The sequence below is a fragment of the Giraffa tippelskirchi genome, chromosome 11, assembly GCF_054371585.1.
Source record: "Giraffa tippelskirchi isolate mGirTip1 chromosome 11, T2T-mGirTip1v1.2.pri, whole genome shotgun sequence".
In the NCBI taxonomy this organism is placed as follows: domain Eukaryota; kingdom Metazoa; phylum Chordata; class Mammalia; order Artiodactyla; family Giraffidae; genus Giraffa; species Giraffa tippelskirchi.
The window spans coordinates 11670917-11684828 of NC_137285.1; positions in this window are offsets into that span (position 1 = coordinate 11670917).

Here is a 13912-nt window from a genome sequence, read left to right on the forward strand (position 1 = left end):
AATTCAGAGATAACATTCACTGGGAAATAGCAACTGCAGAGGTAACAAGGTACAGTGCTTTGGGATGAGGGCTCTGGAGGCAGGTGGCATAAAGTTCAAATCCAGGTTCAGTCTCTTCATAATCTCAAGCAGGTTATAGAATCCCTTGGAGCCTCCATTTACACATCTGTAAAATGGACATAAGGACAATTCCCATCTCACAACATGTTTTTGAAGACTGAAGAGAGGTAAAGTGCTTTGGGCAGTGCTTAGCATGTATGAAGCACTTAGCAAATTTCTATATTATTACCAATGAGACTATTTTATCAGCAATTAAAATGCTACACTCCTGGGACTTCCCTGGTGGTCCAGCAGTTAAGAATCTGCCTTCCAATGCAGGGGACAAGGGTTTAATTCCTGGTCGGGGAACTAAGATCCCAGATGCCACGGGGCAACTAAGTCCTGTGCCTGCATGCCACAACTAAGACCTGATGCAGCCAAATAAATGAAGAAATGAAATTTTTAAAAAATGCTGTACTCCTTAAAGACAGTTCCTCCTCTGAGGAAGCTGAAACATGCTCCCAGAAATTTTGCTGCAACACAAAGCTGTGCCCAGTGCATTGGTCTCATCGCTGGAGCAGAGGTGGACTTCTGCCTGGTAGAAGTGGCAGCTGGCTTCATCAAAATCAGCAAGAGAAAGAGTTGATTGGCAAGATGGAAGTGACAGTCTTATGTTACATCATCAAGGAAGTGACACCTACCACCGTTGCTGTATTCTATTGGTTAGAAGCAAGTCAAGGCCCCGCCCATCCTCTACAGGGTGTGAAACCCAGGAGGCTGGTATCCTTGTTGTTCAGTGACTAACTCATGTCTGACTCTTTGTGATCCCATGGACTGCAGCACCCCAGGCTTCCCTGCCCTTCACCATCTCCTGGAGCTTGCTCAAACTCATGTCCATTGAGTCAGTGATGCCATCCAACCATCTCATCCTCTGTCGCCCCCTTCTCCTCCTGCCCTCAATCTTTCTCAGCATCAGAGTCTTTTCCAATGAATTGGCTCTTCGTGTCTGGTGGCCAAAGTACTAGAGCTTCAGCATCAGTCCTTCCAGTGAATATTCAGGGTTGATTTCCTTTAGAATTGATTGATTTGATCTCCTTGCAGTCCAAGGGACTCTCAAGAGTGTTCTTCAACACCACAATTGGATCACATGGATCAGAGCCTTGTGTAACTCCATGAAGCTATGAGGCATGCAGAGCAAGGCCACCCAAGACGGATGGGTCATGGTGGAGAGTTCTGACAAAACGTGGTCCGCTGGAGACGGGAATGGCAAACCGCTTCAGTGTGCTTTTCTTGAGAACCCCGTGAACAGTGTGAAATGGCAAAAATAAATAAATAAATTTTTTTTCAGAAAAGGGAAAGGTGGTAAGTTGCAGGTAGCACAATGACATGTGGCTCAGTCAACAGTGACCCGGGGGGACTGTATTACAACTGTAATATCTGTGCTCCTTAACACACCTGAATGTTTAACTATTCATTCTAACTTTTAAACAGATTTTTACCAAACTGTTAACAATAGCAAGGACTGCGTTGAAGGGATGGGGAATGATGTTTTATGAATCTCATTATGTGTTTAACAGGAAAGCCAACAAAAATATTATTTCTAAAACAGCACACTGACATCAGATGAGTCGAGGGCAAGGCTGGCCTTGAGGAGGTCCAGAGCTGATAATCCTTTCAGCGATCAGGTCAAGGGCAAGAGTCAAGGCTGACTTTTCTGGAGTCTTCGTAGTGCTCTGTCATAATCCAAAGGCCAGGCTCCCACCCCAGCCTCTCAAATGCTCTATTCTAGGGCCAGAAACCAACACGGCATCTCCTCACAGGCTCAACAGCATCCCAGGAAATCCAAAGACCAAGGGATTTTCTTATTAGTTTTGAGATTATTGTTGCTTTATTGTTTCAAATAAGGGAATGACAAATGTCATACAAATTACACAATTAGTACGGAATGCTGTTTTAGCCCCCAAACAACCCTTGAAGCTGCCGAGAAAAAAAAAAAATCAACAATCTACTGTAGAACAATTTCATTTAGCAGATAATTTAGAATCTTGTAATTATTTTCTTAGTTTTCTTCAAACCAAAGCATGCATACCGTATTGCAAAGAGCTCACTGCTGTTGGTAACTAGGAGAGTGTTTGCGTAATTAGCAATATGGCTCTTCTTGTTTGGAAAGAGGGGAGTGAATTCTCCGTGGTGTCTTGTTTGTTGAAGCAGGTTTTTAAAAGTGTCATGGCTAATATGTCTCTGGACTTAAGCCAGATCACATAATGTTTGGCAGGCATTTGGTGCAGGCAGGGAGGAGGCAGTTTGGTGAAGGGCTGGAATTCTTTCTGTAACTCCTGTCTGGTGAGATCCAAGTCTTTGCGTCCCAGCTGGATCCTGTGTCTGGACAATGCGTGGGATCACCAGCTGGGTAGGGGTTGAAGTTCTGGGGGCATGGGAAGTTTCCTGGCCTTGGTGGGGCCAGAGCCGATCATTCCTTCAGCAATGGTATGTGGTGCAGCTCAGTGTAGTGCCTGTGCTCAGTTACTCAGTCATGTCTGACCCTTTTTGGCCCCATGGACTGTAGCCCGCTAGGCTCCTCTGTCCATGGGATTTCCCAGGCAAGAATACTGGAGTGGGTTGCCATTTCCTTCTGCAGGGGATCTCCCCGACCCAGGGATTGAACCCAAGTGTCCAGGGTCTCCTGCATTGCTGGTGGGTTCTTCACCTGCTGAGCCCCTGGGAAGTCCCACTCAATGTAGGAGCAAACCTAAATTCTGCTCCTAATATGCTGCCTTTGGGAAAGGGCTAACTGCATTGTATGAGTCAGGATGGGCTAGGTCTTACTGTTGTAACATAGTCTAATGATCTCATGCTTTAAAAGAATAAAGGTTCGGACTTCCCTGGTGGTAGAGTGAAGGAGAGTCCTCCTACCAATGCAGAGGACTTGGGTTTGATCTCTGGTCTGGGAAAATCCCACTAAGAGCAACTAAGCCCATGCACCACAAGTACTGAGCCTGAGCTCTAGAGCCCTCAAGCCACAACTACTGAGCCTGTGTGCTGCAAATACTGAAGCCCTTGTGCCTAGAGCCCCTGCTCTGCAACAAGAGGAGCTGCCACAATGACAAGCCCTCCCACAGCAAACAGGGAGTAGCCCCCGATCTCCACAACTAGAGAAAGCCTGCATGCAGCCATGAAGACTCAGCACAACCAAAAAGATAAAATAAATTTTTAAAAAACTCAAGAAAATAAAAAATAAAACAATGAAAGTTCATTTCCACTTGCTCAGTGTAGGTCAGATGGTACATCTCTGCTCACTGGAGTCACTCCTGGATGTAGCTGGAGGAACAGTCACCATTTTATGCCATTGACATCTCAGCATATATTTCCATGATCCATGCACTAGCGGAAGAGGACGGTGGAGTCTAAGCACCCGGAAGTCAATGCTTTGGCCAGGAACCAATGCAGTTGTTTTTTTTTTCTAATGAGCAATGACTTTTGCTCATATGTAACTGGCCAAATCCAGTCACATGATCACACCTACTTCCTACTTTCAAGGGAAAGAGAACTTGCAACTTTTCCTTTTTCTGAACCTGGAACTAGAGACCCGCGTATGGATAGATATTAACGATGTCTACTGTATGGTTCTTGGAATGTTGGGGATCAGAGATTTGGGGGCTCTGGGAAATGGGGTGCCCAAGAGTAACTTCCTCCAGAATACTAAAATTCTCAGTTATTAGTAGCAACATTCCCATCACCATCCTTATTGTTTTTGTACTTTATGTTCTCTGCAGGATATTCACAGATATCTTTCTTAATCTTTTCAATGCTCGAAATAAACACTGATATTTTCTTTTACCATTAACCATGCACCAGGGACTTTACATATGTTGTTTCACCTAATCCTGTGAGCACTATATTACGATGAATCCCCATTTTGCAGGCAGAACACCTGAGGCTCACAGAGGTTAAGCGACTTTCTCGAGGTTGTCCAGCTACCAAATGGCAGAGTTAGGGTTTGAATCGAGGTGATAGGTGGCTAGTTATATTCCTAATGAGGAACGATTCCCTGGAGAAGGAAATAGCAACCCACTCCAGGAATGTTGCCTGGGGAATCTCATGGACAGAGGAACCTGGTGGGTTACCATCCATGAGATCGCAAAGAATCAGACATGACTTAGTGACTGAACAACAACAATATGCTCCAAATACTGGCCCTGTGTCTCTCTAAAGGAGGGAAAGAAAAGAATTTTGAAAATTGAGTAGTATGGCTGATTATGTGAAACTGGACAGCTGGAAAACCTCTGATTTGGATGGTCAAGTTAGACTCAGTGACCACTTTGGGCAAAATCTTAATTTCTAAGCCATCTTCCTCTTCCCTCTGCACCCCCCAGCCCAGCAGTGTCTTGGCCTGTCTCTGAGATAGGCATTAATAGGCATTTGGGTTGGTATTCTGGATGCTGCATGGTGGGGAGGAGACAGAGGCCTTGAAGAGATGTAGAGGGGGCCCCGTGCTCAGGGAGACAGCAGTAAGGGGGTCTTCTCTCTAAGGATGCAAAGGCGGGAGGGGCTCCTGGTGAGCTCCAGAAGGGGCAGAGCTGACACCCCATCTGCCTCACTGCAGCCTCGGGCCCATCTGTTTCCCTGCGGTCTCCAGAGACACCTGACCTGACCCCTTTCATCAGCACTTAGAGAAGGGAGTTTTGAAACATGCTTATGTCAGTAAGCTCCCCCAAACCCTGAATCAAAAGGAAATGGCTTAGAAGAGCGTTGTTCTACAGAACTTTCTGCAATGACGGAAATGTTCCATACTGTCCAATACGGTGGCCATGTGTGGTGATGGAGCACTCGGAATATGGCTAGTGAGACTTAAGAGCTGAATTTTTCATGGTATTTAATTTAAATTAATTGAAATGTAAATAGCCACACGTGGCTACGGGCTGTCTTATTGGCTTATGCAGCTTTATTTAGGACAGCACGCTTCCTAAAAACAGAAAGTGTTATTTGCTCAGTTGTGTCTGGCTCTTTGGGACCCCAAGAACTGTAGCTCGCCAGGCTCCTCCGTCTGTGGGATTTTCCAGGCAAGAATACTGGAGTGGGTTGCCATTTCCTCCTCCAGGGTAAGTAGCTCACAGAACTTTAAACAATCTTGAATCAAATGGTGAGAAAAAGTTGCCTTTTTTCTCTTGTCTTCCTCCTTTAGCATCTTTCTAACAATTGTTCACTTCTGTTTTTAATGAAGGGAGAGCAGAAAGAGCCTGGAGCCTTCAACAGGTAAAAATATTGGCTTAAATTAATAGCATAATTTTGTTTTTGTTGTTACTTGTACTTATTTGTATGGTTACCATCCATTTATGGCAAGAGAAACTGGTTTTCCATGTATAATCATGGCATGGTTTCATTTTAAATTAAAATTGTAAAAGTAGAGACTTCCCTGGTGGTCCAGTGGTTAAGCCTTCATCTTCCAACATGGAGGGTGTAGGTTCGATTCCTGGTCTGGGAGCTAAGTGCCTTGTGACCAAAAAAACCCAACACATAAAACAGAAGCAATATTATAACAAATTCAATAAAGATTTTAAAAATGGTCCATATTAAAAAATAAACTTAAAAATTATTTTTAAGTAAAAAAAAGAAAGAGTTCAATAGCATTATGACTAGAGTTAATAATTCTGTCTTGTATACTGGAAAGTTGCTCTGAGCATGCAACTTAAATGTTCTCACCATAAAACTTCATCCCTATCAGATGTTCATCATCAACTCTCTGCTTGCATGCCACCAGTGATGGGGAGGTCACTCCCTACCAAGGCAATGCCTTTCATCTTTGGACAGCTCTGAACTGGATTCACAGGGTTCTCCCTGATTCTCTTGTCATTTGTCCATTGACTGTCTTCCAAGTGGCAAGTAGAGAAGGTGGGTCTTCAAACCCAGGTCATCTGGCTCCAGAGTCTGTACTCGGGATGTCACGCCAAACTCATGGTTTCTTCTGGCGTCCTCTGTGGCCTTTTCATGGGGTGTTCTACACCCAGCACCAAGTGATCTTGTAAAAATGCAAGCCCTCCCGTCCCGTTTATGTCAGTTCCCTGCATGAGACCCTCCAGTGGCTGCCCGTTTCAGCATTCTTGCCGGGATAGTCCCTTGGACAGAGGAGACTGGCAGGCTACAGTCCATGGGGTTGCAAAGAGTCAGACACAGCTGAACACATACGGACGTACACACTTCTGGACTTCCGGGTTAATAAGTCTCTCCCAGTTCCCACCAGATCTCCAACCTGACTTCCTGTAGCCTCTCTTTGAATCTCTGCCCCTTCACACGGGTCTCCTTACTACACATACACACCAGCTCCTTTCCTCCTTGGAGTCTTAGCATTTGCTGGGTTTTGGAGACCCTAGCTCATTCCCCGCTCTTCACAAGCCTGGCTCCTTCTCAACCTTTTGGTACACCTCCTCAGGGAGGCCCTCCCTGATTCCTCCACCACTGCAGACTTCCCTCTGCAATCTTTACTCCTTGCTAGCCTCAGTCACCCATGCCCTGTTGATGTCCCTTATCTCAACCTCACACTCTGTTTTCTTTATTGATTTCCCTGCCCGAGGCCTGATTCCTCCACTAGTCTGTGAGCTCCAGGAAGGGATGGGGCTTGCTCCCCACTATGTCCAGCCTCTAGAACCCAACACAATGCTTGGTCCAAAGCAAGCAATTAGAAAAAAAAGAAAAAAAATGAAATAACCATTGCTATTTTAATTCCCATTTTATACAGTAGAAACCTGAGGTTCAAGGAATTCCCTGGTGGTCAAGTGGTTAAGATTCAGTGCTTCCTCTGCAAAGACATGGGTTTGATTCTTGGTCAGGGAACTAAGATCCCACATGCTGCACGGTGAAGCCAAAAAATAGGAAAGAAAATTGAGGTTCAGCAAGATGAAGGAACTCTCCTAATCACACGTATGTAGTGTGTGTGTGTGTCGGAATATCTGTGTGTGTATGTTGCAGGGGACATGGTGCCCAAACTTCACCCCTTATATAGGACCACCTCACCTAGAACATTCTGCCTTCACCTATAACTCTGTGTGTGTGCTCAGTTGTAGCCAACTCTTTGTGATCCCATGGACTGTAGACACCAGGCTCCTCTGTCCATGGAATTTTCCAGGTAAGAATACTGGAGTGGGTCGCCATTTCCTCCTCCAAGGGGTCTTCTGGACCCAGGGATCGAACCTGCATCTCTTGCAGCTCCTGCATTGGAAAGTGGCTTCTTTAGCACTGCGCCACCTGGGAAGCCCACCTATAACCCTAACACACCAGAGAAGCTGTGACTAGGAAGAGATTGGGGTGGTGGCGGCGGGGGAGAAGGGGAAAGATAGAAAGGAACAAGAGGGAGTTAGGCAAGGACACAAGAAAGAGAAGCTGAATTTGGAGCGTGGAGAGGAGGTTGTGGGAGGGGATTCATGGAGGGAGAGATTTTTCCCATCAATTAACACAGGCTTCATAGAAACGGAAAGTATTCCTGGCAGCCTTGCCCTCTTAATACATCATATCTCTAATCCCCAGCGCCCTCTGACCTTACCCATAATCCCCCCTCTTTTGTGCGGTTGCCTAAAACCTTCGTACCCCGGACCCAGCGTTCCATCCCTGGTGAGGTCTGAGCCGAAGAAAGACGGTGGCAGGCAGCGGGGGTGGGGCGGGGGTGCGGGGGGAGGTGAAAGAATACATTCTCCCGAGTGTTTGACCAACAAAATCTAGCTAAATTCCCAGCCCGCGCAGTAAACTGTTCTTCTGAAAGGCCCGGGAGCCTCACCCCGTCTCTTCGGAGCCTCCCCAGCCCCTCCCCTTCCCTCCTTGGTCCCCTGCCGTCGCCAAGACACAAAGCTGGGCCCGGGATTATCTTAATTTCCATATGGAGAGCTGTGTAAGCCAGTTCAATGCATGGCCAGTCATTTTGTTCACAACTTTGCAGCAAGCAGGAGCAAAAGCCGCTGGGAAATTAGCCATTCATCCTATCTCACCTTGTGTGCGCATGCATAGATCAGTAAATACAGGCACGGGGAAACCGAGGCTCCTTTGTTAATTACCGCGTCGGGGCCTGGCGCGGGGCGCTTCCCTGACACTTCGCGGCAGCTTTTGATTTTAAAGGAAAAAAATGTACGTGTGTGTGTATATATACGTATATATAATATATATATATAGCAGCTGCTTTTAAGCAGCATTGCGGGCGATTGGGTTTATACATGTATGTTTCCTGGACTTGGGCAGACAGGAGGAGACTTGGGGTCTTCTTGGATCCTTCCCTTATACTCAAGGGTAATCTAATCCGTCCTCCCCTCTTACACACACACACACACACACACACACTCCACATCTCCATCCTCTGTTCACATACACACATACCCCATCTCCATTCTCTCTCCACACACACACACACCCAGAAACATACAGTCTAGTGCTCTCCTCAGTCCTTCCCCAGTCAATTAAACCTCTGATTTGGGTCATGCCATTTGACAGTGCCTCCCAGCCCCTATCTCCTGACCCCCACAGGGTCTCCCACCTTCCTTGCTGCCCCCCTGGCCTTTCTCCACCCTGGCATCCTCCTGATGGGCTTGTGTCCTGGAGGGCTTCTCCGGTCAGCCAGCCCCCCCTGCTGTCTCCTGAGTTCCCTGCACTTCCATGGACCCCTCCTGCCTCCTTGGAGCTGGAGGCCTCCCCAGGTAGTATCGGGGCTGTTAGTGTTATAATTACTAGTCTAGAACTTCTATGACTGTTACTACGTTTGCTGTGTTACAGTGCCTGGAATGTACTAGTGTTTAATAAATGGTAAATAATTGTTGTTCAGTCACTAAGTCGTGTCCTACTCTTCGTGACCCCATGGACTGTAGCATGCCAGCCTCCCCTGTCCTCCACTATCTCCCTGGGTTTGCTCAGATTCATGTTCATTGAGTCAGTGATGCTAACCATCTCATCCTCTGCTGCCCCCTTTTCCTTTTGCCTTCAATCTTTCCCAGCATCAGGGTCTTTTCCAGTGATCCAGCCTTTTGCATCAGGTGGCCAAAGTATTGGAACTTCAGCTTCAGCATCAGTCCTTCCAATGAGTAGTCAGGGTTGATTTCCTTTAGGATTGACTGGTTTGATCTCCTTGCAGTCCAAGGGATTCTCAAGAGTTTTCTCCAGCACCACAATTTGAAAGCATCAATTCTTCAGTGCTCCACCCTCTTTATGGACCAACTCACATCCGTACGTGACTACAGGAAAAACCGTAGCTTTAACTATACGGACCTTTGTCGGCAAAGTGATGACTCTGCTATGGAGAGACATCAGGCTATTAATCAAGAAACCCACAAAATGGCCCCAGGCATGGTGCCCTTCACAGGGAGAAATGACTTCGAGGGGAGCAGTTTGGCCAAGAAAGCTTCCCAGGGGTGGGCACATCTGAGTTGGGTCCTGCAGGATGAATAGGAACTGGCTGGCAGAAGGAGGCAGGGAACTTCACTGATGGGTGTGACTAGCACTGATGGGTGAGGCCACCGGGAAGGAGGGAGGAGCTTCCACAGTGGCTGGATAGAGAAGACTCTGCCCCAGCCATCCTCTGGGCAAGAAGAGCCTCTGCTTTATGCAGCAGCTGAAAGTTGGGGCTCTGAATTCAGATGCCTGCTAAGTGACTTTACTCTCCGAGCCTCAGTTTCCTCATCTATAAAATGGGGATGATAATAGGACCTCTCTAATAAGGATTATCGGAGAAGGCAATGGCACCCCACTCCAGTACTCATGCCTGGGAAACCCCATGGGCGGAGGAGCCTGGTAGGCTACAGCCCATGGGGTCTCGAAGAGTCAGACAGGACTGAGCTACTTCACTTTCACGCACCGGAGAAGGAAATGGCAACCCACTCCAATATTCTTGCCTGGAGAATCCCAGGGATGAAGGAGCCTGGTGGGCTGCCGTCTATGGGGTCGCACAGAGTCGGACACGACTAAAGCGACTTAGCAGCAGCAATAAGGATTATGGAAAGAGATTGATAGAGATGGTGTGTAGATATCGTAAGTTTGATGTGGACTGACCACCCCCCCCACCCCCAAAGTAATCCATTTGAGCATTTCTGTGCTGACTTATTCATGAAGAGCTGGAACTTCCCTCTCACGGGCACAGGCCTTTTTGTTCAGCTGATTTGCATTAAATCCCAACCACTGCTGAGACCCTATTTCCTGCTCCCCATCTGACACCCTCAAGCTCCATCCATGGCCCCCCTCCCAGCTCTTGCATACTGATGCCTCTGCCTGGAACTCCATCCCCCTTCTTCTTCCTGAGACCCCATCCTATTCTCTGGGTGCCAACTTAGATGATGGCTCCCCTCGGAAACGTTCTGAGCTCCCCAAGTTAAGAGGGTCCCTGGCCCTCTCGGGAGACCCTGCTGTTCTCTATGTTTTCCATCAAGCACCTGTCACTCTGTGTTATCCCTGCTTGACTGTGAGCAATTTAAGGCCAGGGAGCACACGGCAGGGGTCTGACACACAGTAGGCACTCAATTAAAATCTCTAGAAGGGCGACTGATCCCTGGGGAACATTTCAAGATTTCTGGGCCATGTCCTGCAGAGCCCTGGTGATGAGCTCAGATTAATGGCCAGAATGTCTTGATTTTCTCTTCCTGTGAGTCCAGTCCAGCTAAACAAGGTGCTCCAGAGCCCCTGCCTGACTTACGCATCCACTCATGGGGCTCTTGGGGTCCCCATTCAGCCCCTCCTCCTCCTCCAGGAAGCCTTCTCTGATTCCCTCAGTGGCATTTAACTTGAGTTCTCCTCTGATCTGCCAATGCCTGTTGGGGTGGCTTTTCCATTTGGGTGGTGCTAATTCTTACACCCTAATTAGGGGCCTCCCAGCTGACCTTCCCCTGTGAATTCAGGGCAGGAGTGTTCTCAGGCAAAGTGATTCTTGTCCCTCCATTTCTGGAGTCAGGTTGACAGGGCATGGTTCTGGATGCCCCAGTTACGGACTCAGATCTTCCACCTGTTAGTTAACCTCTTTGTGCCTTGGTGTTCTCATCTGTAAAAAGGGGATAATGACCCCCACTCTGAGGATTGCTAGGGGATTAACTGAGCTCAACTGCTTAGCAGAGAGAAAGGCTTCTAATAAACCTAGGAGCTGCACAAAGGCATCCTTTGATGGGTCTCAGAGCACTTACGACAAAGCCTGGCCTGCAGCAGGCACTCAATTAATGTCTAAAGGATGCACAAGGAAGAATGTTATTTTGTTAGTTGGATGATCCTGGGCACATCTGTGAGCTTCAATCTCTGCATCTGTAACATGGGATGGACCTACCTTGCATGGATTTTTTGTTGGGCGTGTGGCATAAAGTGAATAAAACATCGGGTCCTGGGTAAGCCCAGGATGAAAAGAAATATTTAACATGATACTTCCTTAAGTGCCAGGCCCTCTCATTATGCACTGAATCCTCCCAGCCATCCCATGACAGAGGGACTATCATTATCACAGGTGAGAAAACTGAGGCGCAGAGAGGTGAAGCTATTTGGCCAAAGTCACACAGCTTAAGTGGCAGAGCAGGAAGGCAAACAAGGCATCCACAATGACACTCTCTTTCCTACCATGATAAGTGTTTCTTTCTGCTTCCCCCACAGTTTTCCATTAGACTACCAGCTCCGGGATGGAGTAGGCAGATGCCTGGGGTGCATCTCTTCTAATAACTGCTTTCTCAGTGTCTAGGCACGGTCCTAAAGATATTGCGCCAACACTGTGTCCTGAACATGTATATCACTTTGCTGTGCTGCAAAAGCAGGTTCTGGAAAACAGCATCTTGGGGGTATATAAGACTACAAGCATGGGGGATTTCTCTGGTGGTCCAGTGGTTAAGTCTCCATGCTTTCACTGCAGGGAGCAGAGGTTCAATCCCTGGTCTGGGAACTAAGATCCCACATGCCCTGCAGCCAAAAAAAAAAAAAAAAAAAAGAAGAAGAAGCTTTCTTCTTTAAACAAACAAACAAAAAAGACTACAGGCTTGGGACTTCCCTGGTGGTCTAGTGGTTAAGACTTCACCTTCCAATGCAGAGGATGAAGGTTCAATCCCTGACCTGGGAACTAAGGTGGGATCCCTGATCCCACATGCCTCATGGCCAAAAAAACCAAAACATTTAAAACAGAAGCAATATGGCAATAAATTCAATAAAAACTTTTAAAAAAGAGTCCATATTAAAAACATCTTAAAAAAAACACTGTTAAAAAAAAGACTACTGGTTTTGGGGCAGACAGACTTGGGCTAAAGTCTCAGCTGGAACTCTACTCTGCTGTGTGACCTTGGGCAAATGACCTCCCCTCTCTGAGCCTCAGTTTCACATTTGTTAACTGGAGAGGAATAAGCCACCTTCCTCTGATAGAGCTGGAGCCTGAATTAAATGTGCTACAGCCTCAAGAGCCAGGGCCAACCCATGGCCTTCGGGTGGAGAGAAAGCCCAGAGCAGTGGTCCCCGGTCGTGCTCCTGGAGGGGCTGGGTGGAGATTCCGAGAGTGGCCCCGGTGGGCTTTCTGGCTGCCTCCCATGCAGTGTCAGGCGGCGGGTGATGGATCGGCCGGGACACACTCCACAATAGCTCGCAGACACTCTATTACCCGGTGATTGTCCGCCTGGCGGCCCCGCTTGGGCCATGCTGCCACAGATAATGGCCCAGAACAAAGATGGCAGCTGCTTTGTAGGGGAACAGATTTGTGGCAAGTTGAGATAAAATAAAGAGGAAGGAGAAAGGGGAGTGGAGACGGCGGTGGGGAGCAGAAAACACATAAGGAAAAAGGAGGGAGTCGGGGGAGAGAATGGAGACACAGAGGCCAAAGTGTCTTAGGGAGAGAAGGGTGGCAGGGGTTGGGCTAGAGAAAGAGAGAGGAGGGCTGGCTTTGTCCAACGGTAACGACGGCAGTGACGGCGATAATCATAATAAGGGTAAGATGCCACAAGCACTTGTCCCTGGAAAATACCCTCAGAGAGCAGACTGAGCTGGTTAATTTCCTACCTGCCCTCTCAGCAACATCAGCAAGAGCAGTGCTCTGATCGCTTGCCTTGGGCCTCGGGAAACGGTGGGGGTTCAGACCACGAGGTGCCACCCCAGTTAGGAGGTCCAGTTTCCAGCCCCCCTTATCTTTATTTTTCCCTGGTGGCTCAGATGGTAACGAATCTGCCTGCAATGCGGGAGACCCAGGTTCCATCCCCGTGTTGGAAATAGCCCCTGGAGAAGAGAATTGAGTGGTTACTCACTCCAGTATTCTTGTCTGGAGAATTCCATGGACAGAGGAGCCTGGCAGGCTACTCTCTTGCAGAGAGTCGGACACAACTGAGCTACTAACACTTTAACTTTCATCCTTATTCTAGGCTCAAAGGTGAAAGGATGGAGCAGGTTGAGGATGTTAAGGGGGAAACTCATTGTCCAGCTAGGGTAGCTGCCTCTTCATTTTTTAAATATTGATTTATTTGGCTGCATCGGGTCTTGGTTGCATCATTCGGGATATTCCTTGCGTCACTGGGAATCTTCCCATTGCAGGACACAGGTTTCAGTAGTTGTGGCAGGTGGGCTTAGTTGCTCTGTGGCATGTGGAATCTTCCTGGACCAGGGATTGAACCTGTGTCCCTTGCATTACAAGCCAGATTCTTAACCAGTGGGCCACCAGGGAAGTCCCTGGGAGAGCCCCTTATAAAAAGCCCTCAAGATCTCTACTCCCTGACTTCTCTGGACATCTTATCGGCCAGCTTAGCTGCAAGGAAAGCCAGAAGATACATTCTTTGCACTGGCCCAAAGCTGCCTGGAATAAAATCCAGACTCTTCAGCAAGGAAAGCAGGGAAATGATTTTGGGTAGGCAGTTAGCTGTGTTTACCCCAGGGGCTTCCTAATGAGCATTTATGAAGCACGTATTGTGTACCT